Source organism: Prionailurus bengalensis, chromosome E1 (genome assembly GCF_016509475.1).
Source record: "Prionailurus bengalensis isolate Pbe53 chromosome E1, Fcat_Pben_1.1_paternal_pri, whole genome shotgun sequence".
NCBI classification, from domain to species: domain Eukaryota; kingdom Metazoa; phylum Chordata; class Mammalia; order Carnivora; family Felidae; genus Prionailurus; species Prionailurus bengalensis.
The window spans coordinates 18,551,863-18,569,299 of record NC_057347.1 but is presented as its reverse complement, the minus strand read 5'-3'; positions in this window follow the sequence as shown (position 1 = coordinate 18,569,299).

Sequence of the window (17,437 nt, the reverse complement as noted above, 5' to 3'; positions counted from 1 at the left end):
TTTGCTAACTCCCTTTCGAGTTTTTCCTCCCTCCCGTTTGTTTTTCCTCTTCACCTAATACACTGGCCTTCACCTAACACACCAATCGTGTGGGTGTTCCTCCCCTGAAATATTCAGACAATTGCCTCCATCCTTCCATTCATTTTCAATATTTAGCCTTGGACCCAACATAGCTGAAAGATGATTGTACACCCTCATAAATCCGCCCTCAGAGTTGCACAGAGTCAGGGGCGCATCATAAGTGAAGACCCAATCAATAAATCATTAGGCTTTTAAAGCCCTTATTAGGAACAATCTGCTGTATCACCATCCATTCCTGTTTTCAGCCTCAGTATCACTTAATATTTTGAAGAAATTTCACAGTCCGTTCTTTGGCCCCATCTCTCTTTTGTTCCTAGATCGCTGTGTTCCTGCAGCAGAAACATTGTTCTAATACCTAGATCTCATAAAATATTTAAGACGCAAGCTGTTCACTTTACCTCCGAAAGACACCACCTTCAGAATCACGATTTTACAGTTCACAAAAATGCCTTATAAACATCCAAACGACAAGAAAAAAAAAAAAAAAACCATAATCCGAAGTCAGATAGGCTTGGACGACGATTTCCGATTTTTTTCCCCAATGTTTGTCCAAGTCATAATGGAAAACCTCGTTCTTAAAAAAAAATAATTGGATTATAATACTTGAGACTTGACAGCAACATTAGATTCTTCACAGCTTCAGTAGTAAAATAACTAAAGTCCAAACTCACTAAAATGACACCAGGCCCATCATCTAATGAAAACCCAATCACTCTTACTATGTCGCTTTCCTTTACGTTGACATGTTAGCAGATGAACACCCTCACGTCCGACAGTGCAGGATATTTTACAGATAAATGGAATTGAAAGACTTCCTTGAGAAATTTGTCACCCAAGAGTTGGCTGTCCAGGGGACATGTTCTCACAGGGGAGTTTCTCGACTTTCCCAAGAAATACATCACCACATTCTCTCGACTCCTGACATTATGTCACTTAACCTGACAACTACAGGTTCGTAACCAATATTTGTGGGAAAAGATACAAGTCCTGATGCTTCTTCCAGTTTGAACCTGTTTTTAGATTTCTTTTTTTTTTTTTTCAACATTTATTTATTTTTTGGGACAGAGAGAGACAGAGCATGAACGGGGGAGGGGAAGAGAGAGAGGGAGACACAGAATCGGAAGCAGGCTCCAGGCTCTGAGCCGTCAGCCCAGAGCCCGACGCGGGGCTCGAACTCACAGACCGTGAGATCGTGACCTGGCTGAAGTCGGACGCTTAACCGACTGCGCCACCCAGGCGCCCCTGTTTTTAGATTTCAAAGAGAAATGATACATTTGCATCGTCTGGTTAAATCAGGTTATTGTCTCAAAGGTTGACCATGTAAATAATTCAAATTAATTCATCACTGTACAATAGATTTAATAAGCATAATAAACACTTTGAAGAAAACACTTAGGACCCTCGGTCTGCCCTTGCTCTCGCTCCCATTATCTCAGATTTCCCTGTGAACGGAATGAGTGGTACGGTGTTGTTCCCTTCTATTCAAAATATGCAAAGTTGCTATTTACCAGTTTGCAATTTGCATGTCTCAAATCCTGCCAGAGCCCAGGGTGAGGGGCATGGGGTGACTGGTGAATGTGCCAAAAGGGGACCCCAGGGTGAAAACGGAAAGCCCAATGAATACATCTTCTCCACCCCAGGCTGGTGTAAAACATAACCCCCCACCGACTACTGAAGGTTTGTTTTTAAGACCATAAAAATATCGGGTATAAAAGGGTATGTGAAATCTCAGACACCTCGTGTCTTTTTTCTTTAGTTGCTGGGTTGAAGAAGAGGATGAGCCAGGATTTCAAGATTGTTTTCATAAAAAGGAACACAAGAGAGAAAAGAGAACAATTGTGACTATTTACAACATACACTAGGAGAGTAATTTACAGCCTAGGCTTTCGTCTTCCTGGACCTCCATCCATCTTGTATTACTTTCTGCCGCTCCCTAAATCTAAACTTGCTGACTGCTACGTATCATTCAATATCTCTTGGTGTGTTCTGTGGTAATATATTTACAGTGGCCACACGTGAGACCACATTGATGATCAGATGTTTGTCATCTCTGAATATGAATCTGCATATGAATAAGAGGGCCACAGATAAGAGTTAAGGCCACATTTAATAGAAATAGAGACTGGGGGCGGGGGAGGGGGGGAATGCCCGGGTGGTTCAGTCATTTAAACATCCGATTTTGGCTCAGGTCATGATCTCGCGGTTCATGGGTTCGAGCCCCGCGTCGGGCTCTGTGCTGACGGCTCAGAGCCTGGAGCCTGCTTCGGATTCTGTGTCTCCCTCTCTCTCTCTCTTCCCCTCCCCTGCTCGCACTCTGTCTCTCTTTCTCAAAAATAAATAAACATCAAAAAAAAAAAAGAGGAAGAAGAGATGGAGAGTGGAAGATATAATGAACTTTATTGAATAGGATTATTTGAGAAGAGGAGGGACGGAGAGGTGTAGAGGAAAAGGTAGGTGAGAAAAGAAGAGAGAAACACAGGACAGTGGAGAATGAGAAAAGGTAGAAGGGAGTCATTGGATCGATGCTGTTCTGAAGAGAAAGGCTTGATAAAGTTAAGCGGGGCACCGTTAATTAAGAAAAACCATTACTCGGGGCGCCTGGGTGGCGCAGTCGGTTAAGCGTCCGACTTCAGCCAGGTCACGATCTCGCGGTCCGTGAGTTCGAGCCCCGCGTCGGGCTCTGGGCTGATGGCTCGGAGCCTGGAGCCTGTTTCCGATTCTGTGTCTCCCTCTCTCTCTGCCCCTCCCCCGTTCATGCTCTGTCTCTCTCTGTCCCAAAAATTAATAAACGTTGAAAAAAAAATAAAAAGAAAAGAAAAAAAAAAAGAAAAACCATTACTCATTTTGGCCAGGAAATAGGGTGTTCTGGTCAATCAAATATGTGGTTAGTAGCTACCTTCCACTTCAACCAACATTTATTGAGACTCCACCATGTGCAAAACTCTGTGCCAAGCTCTGGGTCCCCGTAGAGGCCTCTGGACCTCCTCTCTCCCACTGCCCCTCTTCTTCCCTTCTCTGTTTCTTACTGGGGGCAGATCTGATCTTGTCACTGGCTGCCTCGGACCTCTCAATGGCCTCTCTATATTCTCTGCATAGATGTGCCAACCTCCTTATCATGTTCTACAGGACCCTGCAGGGTCTGGCCTCTTAGGCTTCACTTCATGGCCCCGGTCCCCTGCTGCAGCCACGATGGCCTTTTTTTTTTTTAAGTTTATTTTTTTATTTTGAGAGAGAGCAAGGGTGGGAGGGGCAGAGAGAGCAAGAGAGAAAATCCCAAGCAGGCTCCTTGCTGTCAGTGCAGAGCCTGAGGCGGGGCTCAGTCTCACAAACGGTGAGATCATGACCTGAGCCAAAACCAAGAATCAGACGCTTATTCAACTGAGCCACCCAGGCGCCCCCCACAGTGACCTTTCTGGCCCTCAAATGCGCCACGTTCCTTTCTGCTTCTTTTTTAGATCCCAACTCACAAGTGTCATTCTCAACCTTCATGATGCCCCTACTCCCATTTGGCACTGGGACAGACAACACTTCCCCCCCTAAAAAGAGTAGCCTGTACCCTGCTCCATGGGATGCATTACAGCTTATAATGGCATATATCTTACTTTGGATTCCCCCAGAAGAAGACTTGGAAGCCAGGGTTTGGGAGCAAGTAATTTACTTGGAAGGTGATCCTAGAAAACATCCAGGAAGGGAAGTGAGACAGGGAAGGGAAGGCAGCCCATACATAGAAAGAAGCTTGCCCAGCAAATTATCACCATGGGCAACTGAACTTCCCCTTGCTGGGGAGCCAATGTGGAACCTCGCCTCAGTTATTCCACCGAAGGGCATGGGACCCAGGGTATTTCTCCTCCAGTTCCTGTTAGTTACCTCCTTCCGCATCCCGCACCCACGTAGATTGGTGCTGAGAAAATGACACAGAGCTGACGGGTTTTACTTTACATTTATGATCTCAACACAAAGGCATACTGGATGCTGCCTGTCTCTCGGAACTCCCACAGCCCACCTCCACCCTCACTCTCAGCTGATGACCTCACTGAAAAGTTAGACACCGTCAGTCGAGAGCTACCTCTTCTTCTCTCCCCTTCTCCCTCTCTCCTGGGGAGTTTCCTTCTGCCTTTGAAACACCAGTCCCGGGGTGCCTGGGTGGCTCAGTCAGTTAAGCGTCCAACTTTGGCTCGGGTCATGATCTCATGGTCCGTGAGTTCGAGACCTGCATCAGGCTGTCTGCTGTCAGAACAGAGTCTGCTTCGGATCCTTTGTCTCCCTCTCTTTCTGCCTCTCCCCCACTGACTCTCTGTCTTTCAAAAATAAAATAAACATTAATTAAAAAAAAAAAAAAGGAAGAAAAACCAGTCCCTCTGCTGGTTCTCTGGATTCTGTCCCCTCTGCCTTCCTAAAATCTTTGCTTCTACAGTTATCCCCTCTCTCCTGCTCCATTAATGTCCTTTCCTTCACCTGTTCATTCCAAGCGACACCCAATGTGGTCTAAGGGCTTTGCCACTCCAGATGTGATTCACGGACCAGGAGCACTGGCCTCACTTGGGAGCCTGTTTAGGAAATGCAGAATCTTCCACCCCAGAGCTGCAGAATCAGAATCTGCATTTTAACGAGATCCCCAATATTTGGTTCGGAGGCGTACGACAATATGAAAAGCACTGGGCTATTTCTCCGCTCTCCGTGATAGCCAAACTTTTATCCATCCATTCAACAAATGTGTATAGAACATCTTTGAGGTACCAAGCAGACTTTTAGGTTCTGGAGACACACACAACAACAACAACAACAACAACAAAACAAAACAAAAAAACAAAAACAAAAACAAAACCCCACATTACCGTCATATACGTGTGGTGTCTTAGGGGCAGAGAACAACAAAGAAAGAAAGAAGATAGGATTAGATCGTAAGTGCTTTGTAGAAAAATAAAATATGGGCACATGATAGTCACCAGATGGCTACTTTAGCTGACTCCAAAGAGGTGGCACTTAAACTGAGGTCAAAATGATGAGAAGTCATCATTAAAGTTGTCTACACAGGCCGTCTCACCTCCTCAGTCACTCACCCATTCATGCATCCTTCAGGACGTTCCATTGGTCTCCACCTTCATGCCCCTGATACTGCTCTTCACAAGGCTTTCAATGGCTTCCATATTGTCATAAGCAACGGCCCTCTCTCTGTCCCTAACTTCCCAGCAGCCTTTGGGTCAGCTGACCACATCTTCTAGAAGCATTGTAAAATTAAGTGAGTCACCCAAGTAACCTTTTCCTTACCATATATTGTTCAATGTAGCTATTGTTCGGGGGGGGGGGGGGGGAATGAAATCCTTTTATGGGTGAGAGAAGAGAGGGCAGAGAACAGAAGGAGAAGGAGATAAATGAGACCCCTTTTATTCCAACGTAAACATGTAATTCTAAATCAGGGGGAAAAAAAACATTTTCTTTTCTGTTTTTAAGACCCCTTTGTTATATCAGGTGTATGTGGAAATGAGATAGACCACTGCTTTGATCCAGCTCACAAAGGACAACGGTAGTTCAACATTCCTTCCAGATCTGCTTCCCTGGGCCCTGCATTAGCTCTCGGGGAATCTGGGTGGGAAGGAGAGCCGGCAGGGGCTCTGGGTTTTCCCGCAGGACCACCAGTCTAAACTCCAGGCTAGTCCCGGAGGTCGGGTTCGTAGAGGGGCACTGGGGGCAGAAGGAGGTTGGGGCGGAGGAAAACCACTTGCTGGAAACTATATAACCTCACACGAGAGATGGATGGAAGTTATTATTAGCCTGCTGATGTACGGAAAGACCTAATGCAGCACAGGGAAGGTGGTTCAGGGATGTCCGTGTGTAGCATACCAAAGTGTGGGTTCATAAAAGTAGAGGACGGTCTGTGTACCGTGTTTCCCCCACACGTATTGTCAAAACTCTTGACCCACGTATTTGTTTTTTATTACCAAATACTGTCAAGCCTACCGGGAGCCCACAGCCCTCAAGGTGCCCCAGTGCTGTGAGCTGAAGCTCGGTCCTGGCCCACAGCCGCGAGGAGAGCACGTTGCTGATGTACGCATGCGCCATCAGAGTCTGGCGCCCTGACTTCATAGCTGTCTGCCCCGGGGTGGGTGCGGGCTCATCAACGCTTGGCTCTCTGCTTACGGAGTAAAGAAAAACTCAGAGGTTAGAAGATCGTTATAGCTGCGTATCCCTGCCCATCTCAGTAGCAGGCGACAGTAGGAAAAAAAAATCAGAAGAATATTTTGTGACATGGGAAAGTGGCAAGAAACTCACATTGCAGTGTCCAGTATTTTATTGGAACCGCCCATTCTTTTTCGTGTCGTCTGTGGCCGCTTTTTTTTTTTTTTAAAGTCTATTTGAGAGAGACGGAGACCGTACAAGTGGGGGGAGGGAGAGAGAGAGAGAATCCCAAGCAGGCTCCGTGCTGCCAGCGCGCGCCGAGCCCGATGCGGGGCTCAAACTCTCGAAACCACGAGATAGAGATCAGGAGCGGAGCCAAAACCAAGAGTGGGTGGCTCAACTGACTGAGCCACCCAGGCGCCGCACTCCGTGGCTGCTTTTGTGCTACAGTGGCAGAGTTGAGTTAGCTGGAGCAGAGCCCATACGTTCCCCAAAGCCTAAAATCTTTACTCTCTGGCCGTTTGCAAAAAAAACGTTTGCCAGTCTCTGGTCTACGGAGAGCGGTGCAGATTCCAGGTCCTGCATGGCAGAGCCCTGTCCTGCCTCCACAGCCTTATCTGTGGGGCTTTCCTTCACATTCGCCCTGCAATGGCTGTGGTAAACATCTTGTTCCTCGCTTCAATTTCATGCTATCCCACCTCTGTTTTCTTCCTGCTCTCCGCCTCGTCTGGAAACCACACCCAGAACTCTCAGTTTGCTTTTATGCCAATTCTCCCCAACCTTCAAGCAGGCCTTCCTGAATCTCTCAACGGTAATTTATTTCTCCACCCTCTTTTGGCCATAATTCCTTCTGTACCGTCTCAGGACGTGCCAGTTTCCTACTTTGCATTATAATTATTTATGCACATGTTTTATTCCCCCTCTAGACTATAAACTCCTTGAAGAATGCATGGGCTCATTACGAAATTAGCATTCTGAGAACCCTTATTTGCATCACACATAAGATCTCTTGTCTTCAGCAAAAAGAAGTATACTTATGACACATATAATTGGCACTTATCACACAAATCAATGATAATGGGGAGCAAGGGCAAGAGGGTTGATTAAACCCCACTGCAAATTCCTCCAAAATTCATCTTTGCCCTACCATTTTACCAATGTAATAGGCACCAGTTTGGACTACACGCCCCCCCGCCTCCCCACCACGTACTTTGTATATGTGTATCTGCATTGGCCACCGTGTGGTTAGTGGGAGCAAAAAGATCAGAAGTGAATGATAATCCACACTGACTGAAATCATCAGGCCTCCAGTAATGGAGAGCTTTGGGGGCATCCTTCTAAGCGAAGGTTACGCGAGCCTCTGACCTTTCCACGCCCGGGGGCTCCGTAAAGATCTGCATTTGTGTGTATGCCATTTTGGAACTTCGTTGTCGAACAAGAATCTTTTCAGTATGGCCTTGATGCTGGAGAGACTGGATGAATTTAAAGTAAAAAAAATAAATAAATAAAATACTACTACTAATAAATAAATAAATAAATAAATGAAACAATCAAATTCCCGGCACACATGCTTGATTAGGCAGGCCAAATATTCTATTGCAAACATTAATTCAACAAGAAATGATAAGGCAGTAAAATAAATATGAAGAGTAGCCCTGCTTGCCAAAGCGACATATGCGTTGGGGCTGATTCTCTGCACCCATGACTGGTATACACAAATATTGTGTTAAACCTCTCCTCCTAATAGCCTCATTTCTCACATGTTCTTCAGAGGGAAAAATGTGATGCTAATGCAAGATGACTTATCCTGCTAAGCACATAAATAAAAAATAGTTCAGAATCCAGAACATGACAGAACTCCCCTTTCACGTCTAATTAAGTACTTTTAATTGGCAATTCAATTGGCAGACTGTATATTTTGCGCTGGAAAGTGGAAGGCAGACTGGACCCCCAGTAAGATACAAAAGAGGAGATGTGGGCCGGGTGCGAATGCTTTACCGTGTGTGCTGCAGGAAAGTGAGGTTAGGCACGGGGGAAAAAAGGCAGCTATCCGTACATCTGGGAAGGAATTAGCAGCAACCTGGGCAAACGCTGGAGGATCTGATCATGATTATAAAATGTCATTTAGGAAGATATTTACATTGTTAATTAAGCAATGAAGCTGATAACCGCTACTCCGTAAATTGTGCTAATTACCCCAGTGCCTTGGAAGGGTTTTCTAATCAGCCAGATCAATAGGTTCCTGGTTTATGCTAATAATGCGGCGTAATCCTCCTTCTGAAGTGCTTTGCTTACGGCGTTCTGAACCCAGTACAGCTCCCGCCCACTGTCCTGCGCGAGAGGCAGGCAGCATCCGTCTGTCTGCCCACATCACAGCGCTGAAGCTGATGCCCGCTCACCCCCAAGGCCCCCAGCGAGGAAACAGGACTCCTACCATGCACTGTGCCTCCATCAATTGTTCAGGGGAGAGGCCTGAGCCTTTGTGCTCCATGAGATTTTTCTGTGATCACAGCCCCATTTTCTCCCAACAATTACAGGGATCACATAATCCCGAGGGATAAGGGCTGTGAAGGAAGACCTCGATTCGAGCGTCCGCTGTGCCACTGACTTGACGGCATGACCTTGAGGCAGGACACGCCGGTTGTTTTGATGAGCCTGCGTGTGGACCAAGAAGGTCAATTCGGTTCAACTACTGGGTGGACCTTTCGGGGGGTTTTGTCTGCTTTGTTTTTCACTGAATTGAGTGATTGTTAGTTCTTTTGAGCCAGGGGAGCCAAACTATGCCTTCCACCGTATCAGCAGCCTCTCTGGGGCCCCAGCATGACACTAAGGGCTCCGAAATACGTAATGCAGGCAAAGACAGTCTCGGGTCGAGTGCTGTCACGTGCTCACGTGGCTCTTGGTCATCCAAAGGAATGGTGAGAGTGTGCATGAAGGACACCCAGGAAGAATTTGCTTCCCTCATTGTGATCTGTGGTTTCTCTCTCTTTCCTCCATCAAACCTCAATCAAAACACCACCAGCTGGTAGTCAAGTGTCCCGGTTTGAAGATCAGCTCATTTGCGTTCTCTCTCACTCCTTGGTAGGTGTCCAAACCAACAGTCAAAATCCCACCTGGAGGGTAACAGGGTAAAAAAGAGAATTAGCCAAGGGCTGGGCTCACCCCTGGATTGATCGTCGGTCCCCGGATAACTAACTGAGAGTCGACGACCCAGGAGGGGGAAGGGACAGCCAAGAGAGGACTTGGAGGTGGAAAGCCGAGGTGAGAGGGCACAGCGGCACAATTAAGGGTGGAAACAGCTGGGATCCGTTTCTTCACTAGAGGGAGAGAACTCCGTCCGTGGGCCTCTGCGTGGGGCTCCCGAGCTTTCATCGGCCGGCTCCCCAGCCCCCGCGGGCAGAGCCTCGGAGTTCAAGGCCAGCTCCTATGCTGGGCTTTGGGATGGAGCCAATTTGTTGAGTTGTTTCAGTGCTTTGATGTGTAAACTAATCATCCGTCATTGTGCTCTAATTAAACCTAAGTGGTGCAATGGATTTGCTGTCATAGAGGCCAGGGCCCTTCCTGGATTGGGGGAGGGAGGGGAGCATCCTCTGAAAGCAACCCTGCCCCAGGAGAGCCAGAACAAGGAAATGCCAGATATGAATATGAAAAGAGCTGGAAACCCTGTCTGGGTCCGTGAGGCTGGAGAAAATGTGACAAACCAGAAATCGGGGTGGGTCTATGAGTTTCTGATTTCCTGGGTGTTGTTGCCCTCGGCGTGAGTGTCTAGCCATAACAAGTTCAGGTCAAGTGGGTAATCACAAGGTGACCTTACTGTTTGCCATGGTAACAGACCTCGCGGGGGGCCAGCTGGCCCTGGCATCGTCAAAACGTAACCCAGTTTCATAAGAAGAATGAGCAATTTCCACCTCTACACCTAAACCAGATGACCAAAACGTCCAGGGAGGTCAGTTTCAGGACTCCTTACAAAATGTTGACATTCGTGACTATTTTCTTTTTCTCTCCAAATATTGGCATTCTAACTCAAAAGAAGTGTTTCCAAAATTACGAAGGGGAAGTGGGTCCTCCTTGCCAAGGAGAGTCAGAGGAAAGGGGGAGAAGATGGTGATAGTACGGTTGATATTGACATGTGTCCTGGGAGTAAAGCCACCTAGTCTCAGATCTGACACTTCCCTGGTTCAAGGGCACCACCAGAGAGGGAAGGCAAGAGGAGGACTGTGACCCACTATGTCCCTCACCGCTCCAACACTTTGTGAGTCCTCAATGTGGACAATGCTGATTTATTTGTGCCCTTGGCTCAATGCAATTGATAAATCCCACTCCATCGAGACTAGGTAATGGCATAATGGAGATCTTCTCTTCTGCACCCGTATATTCATTCAGCCCTGTTGACTGGGCAACTAGGTGTAAGGCATGCTTTAAGATCAAGGCTGGGGCGCCTGGTTGGCGCAGTCGGTTAAGCGTCCGACTCTTGATCTCGGCTCAGGTGGTGATCTCACAGTCCGTCAGTTGGAGCCCCGCGTGGGGCTCTGCACTGATGGCGCGGAGCTTTCTTGGGATTCTCTCTCCTTTTCTCTGCCCCTCCCCCACTTGTGTGCGCAAGCTCTCTCTCTCTCTCTCTTTCTCAAAATGAATAAATAAACTTAAAACGTTTTTTAAAAAGATCAAGGCTGTGCAAGCTACAGAGGGAAGAACCCATGATGGGACAATTGCGATAATTCTATAGTAAACGTACCTTGAAAAGAAAACAATTGATCAAGCATCTCATACGGACTGTCTGGACACCTGCGATAGGGCAGCCTAGGAAAGGGCAGACACTGCTACCTGTCCTTGCCTTCCCCACGCGCCGTATCTGCTCTCTCCTTCTCTGGGCAGAAATTTAGTCTTAACTGGGTGCTCAGATAAAAGCTACCTTTCCCAGACAATCTTGTGGCTAGATCTGGCCACGCGACTAGGTCCTAAAAATGGGGTGTGGGTGGATGTGATGTTGCTACCGTCGTGTTTAACGCTTCAAAAGAGAGCTGTGTGTCTTCCCTTTCCTCTTCACCCCTTCCTGCTGGCGAGAATGCAGATGTGGTTGGTGGTGAGCCAACTTCAGCCATGCACATAGAAGCCACATACTCAGAGGACGACAGAGTTACTCACTAGCCGGACCCCAGCTGGGCCCCCCGCACCATGAAGGCACCGCATCAGGTTGGATTGCTTCTACTCCCTTCCTCCATGGAAGCAAGGTTACTGAAATCACGGACATATTGACCTTTGCTGTTTCAGGTGTATCCCAACCGATATAGAACGGTACAAACCAAATAAGCAAGAGGCGCGGGGGAGAGGAAAATCATGGTGAAAAATATTGAGTTAGCCCAAAAATATTTTTTATCAAGTGCTCATTATGTGCCAGGCACTGTGGTGTCTCTGGGGATCCACAAGTGGACGAAGCCAGGTCCCCGACCTCAAGAAGGAAACACACAAAATACGCCTTCAATGCGGTGATAGCAGTGATAGAAATAATCCCGCGGTGTCCTGAGTGATTCGGGGATGGACACATATTTCAGCCAGAAGGAGTCAAGCGGTTATTTAAACCGGGCCTGGAAAGAACAGGTTGGATTTCAGCGGTGAAAAGAGTGGAGGAAAACCTCTGAGCGGAGGCTGCCTCCTGGCCTCGGTTGCATTGGTCCCACCACCTGAGATCGCTGCCTGGGAGGTTCTCCTCTCTCTCCAGGTCCTAACCATTCTCGTCTCCATGGTTTAAAGTCCTACCTTCTCTGGAAGACTCTGCTGATCCTCCCTCACCCTGACTCTGAAGAAATATCTCCAATGACACCACACCAAACACTCAATGCGAGGCCACATGTCAAGTATGCTTACGTGATTGACTTCTCTCCCCATTTAGGTGAAATCCAAGGTCGGAACGATGTTTTCTGAAGTTCTGTGCACCCCGTTCAAGCACGTGGCAGAGAGCCTGGAATTGGGAGCCCAGAGCCATGTGAAAAGAACTTGGACTTTGGACTGAGGCTGACACAGGTGCAAGTCCCAAATAGCTGTGTGGGACCCTGAGCAAAGGATTTATCCCTCTGAGCCTCACTTTGCTCAACCATGAAAAGAGGAATCACAGAACCTCTCTGGAAGAATTTCTAAGATAATGTTTGTTAAAGTACCTAGCGGAGTACCTGACACAAAGAGAAGTTCTTTTCCTTTTTATTTTTTTAATTTTTTTTAATGTTTATTTATTTTTGGGAGAGAGACCGAGCTCGAGCAGGAGAGGGTCAGAGAGAGAGGGAGACACAGAATTTGAAGCAGGCTCCAGGCTCTGAGCTGTCAGCACAGAGCCCAACGCAGAGCTCGAACCCACGAACCGTGAGATCATGACCTGAGCCGAACTTGGACGCTCAGCCAACTGAGCCACCCAGGTGCCCCTCTTTTCTTTTTTAAAATATATATTTGTTGGGGTGCCTGTAGAGCTCAGGGTTGTGAGTTTAAGACCTCTAGAGATTACTTAAAAATAAACAAATATTTGTAAAAAAAACAAAAACCTTAACTCTGCGCATGTTATATTACTTACTAGAACTTGCAACACAGAAGCGCTCTGCTTGGTCACACTGGCTACATGCTGAAGGGTTTGGAAGCTCCCAGTAGATAGAGCCTAAATCCAACTGGTTTAAGTGTTAATGATCATCGTTGGTGCTAATCAGGAGAGGTGTGTTTTGAGTGAGTGAGAGGCAGAGAGGGGGAGTTTGCTGGTCATTCCTGGACCTCATTTACAAAGTTGGTAATTAATTAAGTTTTTAACACTTGCCAGCTTGGACCTACAAAGCAAAGATTCTTGTCAGCGACCCAAGCTGGGAAAACAGATTATCCATATCCTGCGTGCCTCCTGAAGCATTTCTAGGCTCCGAGCTGTCAGCATAGAGCCCGATGCGGGGCTCGAACCCACGAACTGTGAGATCGTGACCTGAGCTGGAGTCGGACGCTCAGCCGACTGAGCCACCCAGGCGCCCCTCCGGCCTTTTTTTTTTTTTTTAAGTTTATTTTTATTATTTTTTTTTTAATATTGTTTTTCAACGTTTTATTTATTTTTGGGACAGAGAGAGACAGAGCATGAACGGGGGAGGGGCAGAGAGAGAGGGAGACACAGAATCGGAAACAGGCTCCAGGCTCTGAGCCATCAGCCCAGAGCCTGACGCGGGGCTCGAACTCACGGACCGCGAGATCGTGACCTGGCTGAAGTCGGACGCTTAACCGACTGCGCCACCCAGGCGCCCCCTAGTTTATTTTTATTTTTGAGAGAGAGAGCGCACACATGAGCAGGGGAGAGGCAGAGAGAGAGAGAGAGAGAGAGGATCAGAAGTGGGCTCCGTGCTGACAGCAGAGACCCTGATGCAAGGCTCGAACTCATGAACTGTAAGATCATGTCCTGAGCTGAAGTCGGACATTTAACTGAGCCACCCAGGTGCCCCCAAAATAGAGGATTTTAAATGATGTATGTAGCTCGTGATACATTTCTATTGTACATTGCTGTCCTACGAGTGAATGAAATCCCTGGGACCCAAGGTGATGGTGGGCATCATTTGAACTCGCCTCTCACTGCTGTCTGCTCTGGGAAGCTCAGTGATTTGGGAAGCAATTCATTCAGCACTGAGCGACATGTGAGCGCATTCCTGACTGTGTTGAGGGATGGGCCACCTCACTGGGGAAAAACAAACTGCCCCATCAGGCTTTGTTCTTAATGCCACTGCTAAGTGCTGATGACACCCCTGCTGGGTCCAGCCTCAGGGGAAACAGTGGGGAACTGATTGACAGCCATTAAGAAAATGGAATTGAATATCTCAGATCAGACATCAAGACAGAATCTTTATCGAGCAAGCATGGGACCTTGTCGGCTCTCCAGCTAAGGGGAAGGCTTGCCTTGTGGAACCTCCCTGCTTGTGATTATATGACCGTCTCCTATCCTACTTAATATTCTAAAATTAGAATTGTAAAAAGACATTATTGTGTAACTGCTTGGCATTCATTAGACGTGAAGGCCAGCTAGGTAACCTATATGTCCCTTGGCTTTCTCACGTGTAAGGTAGTGATAATAATCGTACCTACCTCATAGAGCCTCACAGAGTTGTGACAACGGGGCAAACACCATGCAATCCACTTAGAACAGCTCCCAGTACACATGAAGTGTTTGATGGAGATGAGCTGCTGTCATTATTATCGCCCTTTGTTTAAGATGAAAACTTTTACACAAAGGACCGTTACCTAAACCCCCAAAATCTTTTTTTTTTTTAATATTTATTTATTTTTGAGAGAGAGCAGGGGAGGGGCAGAGAGAGAGGGAGACAGAGGATCTGAAGCAGGCTCTCTGCTCTCAACACAGCCCCCGATGCAGGGCTAGAACCTACGAACCGTGAGACCATGACCTGAGCCAAAACCAAGAGTTGGACTCTTCACTGACGCCACCCCACAAATGTCAACTCTGAATTTAATCTCCAGACAACCCTAGGAGTTAAGTGATATTTATTTTTTTTTATAAGTTTATTTATTTATTTTGAGAGAGACAGAGAGAGCACGAGTGAGGGAGGAACAAAGGGAAAGGGAGAATCCCAAGCAGGCTCCGCACGGCGGCCAGCACAGAGCCCAACGTGGGGCTCGAACTGACAGAACTGTCAGATCACGACCAAAACCAAGAGTGGGACGCTTGACCAACTGAGGCGCCCCTTCGGTGATATTATTTAAATGAGGAGCTGGAGGTCCAGAGAGGCTAGGTAAGTTGCCCAAGGCCGCCCAGCTGGTATGTGGTAAGCCAGAAGGCATGTAACTGTCCCTGTGGTCTCCCCAGCGTGTATGACCCAGCTGCAGTCAAAATCCTGAGATAAAGCTTTGCCTTGTCAGTGTAAGTAAACCTCCACCCAGTCCCACAAACATGGCCAGATTTAGCTGCCAATATGTTTTCGAAAACTATTTTAGGGTAGAATATCATACCCCGCCACACTCCCCCCCCCTTCACTGTCACCCCCTACCCACGATGATAAAAAGCCAACACCTTTCCATCTACGCAAACTGGGCAGCAGTCCCAACACACAGAGCGGATGGCCCCGCCTGCCCACTCCCATCAAGAGCATCACACAAGAAATGAACTTTCCAAACAAAGAAATGTCAAGTCAGAAATAAAATCGCTGCTTAATTGTGGTTTTTCGGGGATGGATGACTATATAATACCCTAATCAAAAAGTTGGAATCCCATTTGCATTTAGATAAAGGCTTGTCAGAAAAGCGATGACAATAAAAGGAGGCTCCAAGACGATGGGTACTTCTCCCAAGGCCAGTCACAACTGACATGGGCAGGCGGCCAGCAGGTGTTAAGTTGCCAGAGTTTGGTCAAATCCAGGACTCCAGGAATGTCCCTTGTGGCCACAAGTTCTCTCAGGGGCCCCCAAATTCTACTTCCACTATGCCTATGAAGGGGCCTTCAAGTGGCTCCCCTACAAATTTGCTAGAATCCTCTCCTAGTAGGTGTTTCTTTGCATTTCAAGAATGTTCCTGGGCCCACCTGACTGGCTGAGTCAGTAGAGCATGTGACTCTTCATCTCGGAGTTGTGAGTTTGAGCCCCACGTTGGGAGAGGTTACTTTTTTAAAAAGGGGAAAAAAGAATAGACATTTCTAGATGAATTTATATTAATATTAACTTCTATTAAAATTTAGTAAAATTGAGTGCCATGATAAAGATGTTTGAAGTCAAGGGCCAAGAAATTCTTTTTTTTTTTTTAGTTTATTTATTTTTGAGAGAGAGAATGAGCAGAGGAGGAGTAGGGGTTGGGAGGGGGGCACACAGGATCTGAAGCGGTCTCTGCACTGACAGCAGAGAGCCCGATGCGTGGCTTGAACCCACAAACTGTGAGACCGTGACTTGAGCAAAGTCAGATGCTTAACTGACTGAGCCACCCAGGCACCCCAAGGGCCAAGGAATTTTTAATATTTTTTTAAAAATCTTGATTTACTTTTAAGAGAGAGAGAGAGAGAGCATGAGCAGGGGAGGAACAGACAGAGAGGGAGACACAGAATCTGAAGCAGGCTCCAGGCTCTGAGCTGTCAGCATAGGGCTTGATGCGGGGCTCGAACTCACGAACTGCAAGATCATGACCTGAGCCAAAGTCGATGCTTAACCGACTGAGCCACCCAGGTGCCCCAGACCAAGGAATTTTTAACTGTGACTTCTTTTTTGGGCAGAAGACAATTCCATGTGGCAGATGTGGGATAGTAAATACATAGGAAGACATTCCTAGGTGTTACTTTCCTCTTGGAATAAGAACGTTCTCACACAGGCCACGGCCCATGCTTGGGCACAATATGAAATACACACAATCTCATCTTTACACTGCTTTGCATTTTCCATCTTTTCTTCTTCCTCCCTGATGTCAAGCTTTTTCTATTCTCCCCCCAGAACCTGGACTTGGGAGCCCCAGATCTCAATATTGGGATTTTCTGGTTGGGCAAATTCTCCTCTCCGTGACAATTCCAGAAGTTACTCTCCACTTCCATAGCAGGCGGTGAAGATTCATATTCCAGGCTGGCATGATCCTGGATCCTGAGAATTAATTTGGTGGAGCTTGAATGATACCAGTTACGCCCTGGGGTTTGGCTTCTCTCTTGTCTTTATCTGTCAATGTCAGTGTCAAATTAGGGAGAGAAATGAAATAGGACAAGCCAAGGGCAGCCTTTCTGGGAGTTATGCCAGGCTGGCAAGATAAGGCAATGTGCCGGCAGGAGGTCACGACCGGGTCAGACGACAGAGAAAGAGGTGTGTGCAGGGAGAGAGGTGGTGCTTTGAGTCCAGAGGACCGAGCTAAGGGCAGAGGTTGGGGAGGTAAACCGGAACCCGCATTCAGAAGTCCAAACTGGGCAGAAAACGTATGGTCTAAGCATGAGATCCAGGCCAGTCACAGAGAGAAACAATTACAATGCAACAGTTTTTCCAGGCCTGGGGATAGAGAAGGGAACACGTTTCTCTCGTTCTCATCCCGGCCAACTCCTTCAGAGCCACAGGGCCCCTGCAAAGACACTCCTATCCCACCTCCCAATCACCTCCAGGAGTCTAGTGGGATTCTAAAGCGACGGCCTCTCAAAAAAGTGGTATGGCGACCATGAGTCTCTAGTTTTCTCTCCAGCTTCCTTCCTTTTTTTTTTTTTTTTAAATACTTAGTTATTTTTGAGAGGCGGGGAGGGGCAGAGAGAGAAGAGGACAGAGGATCTGAA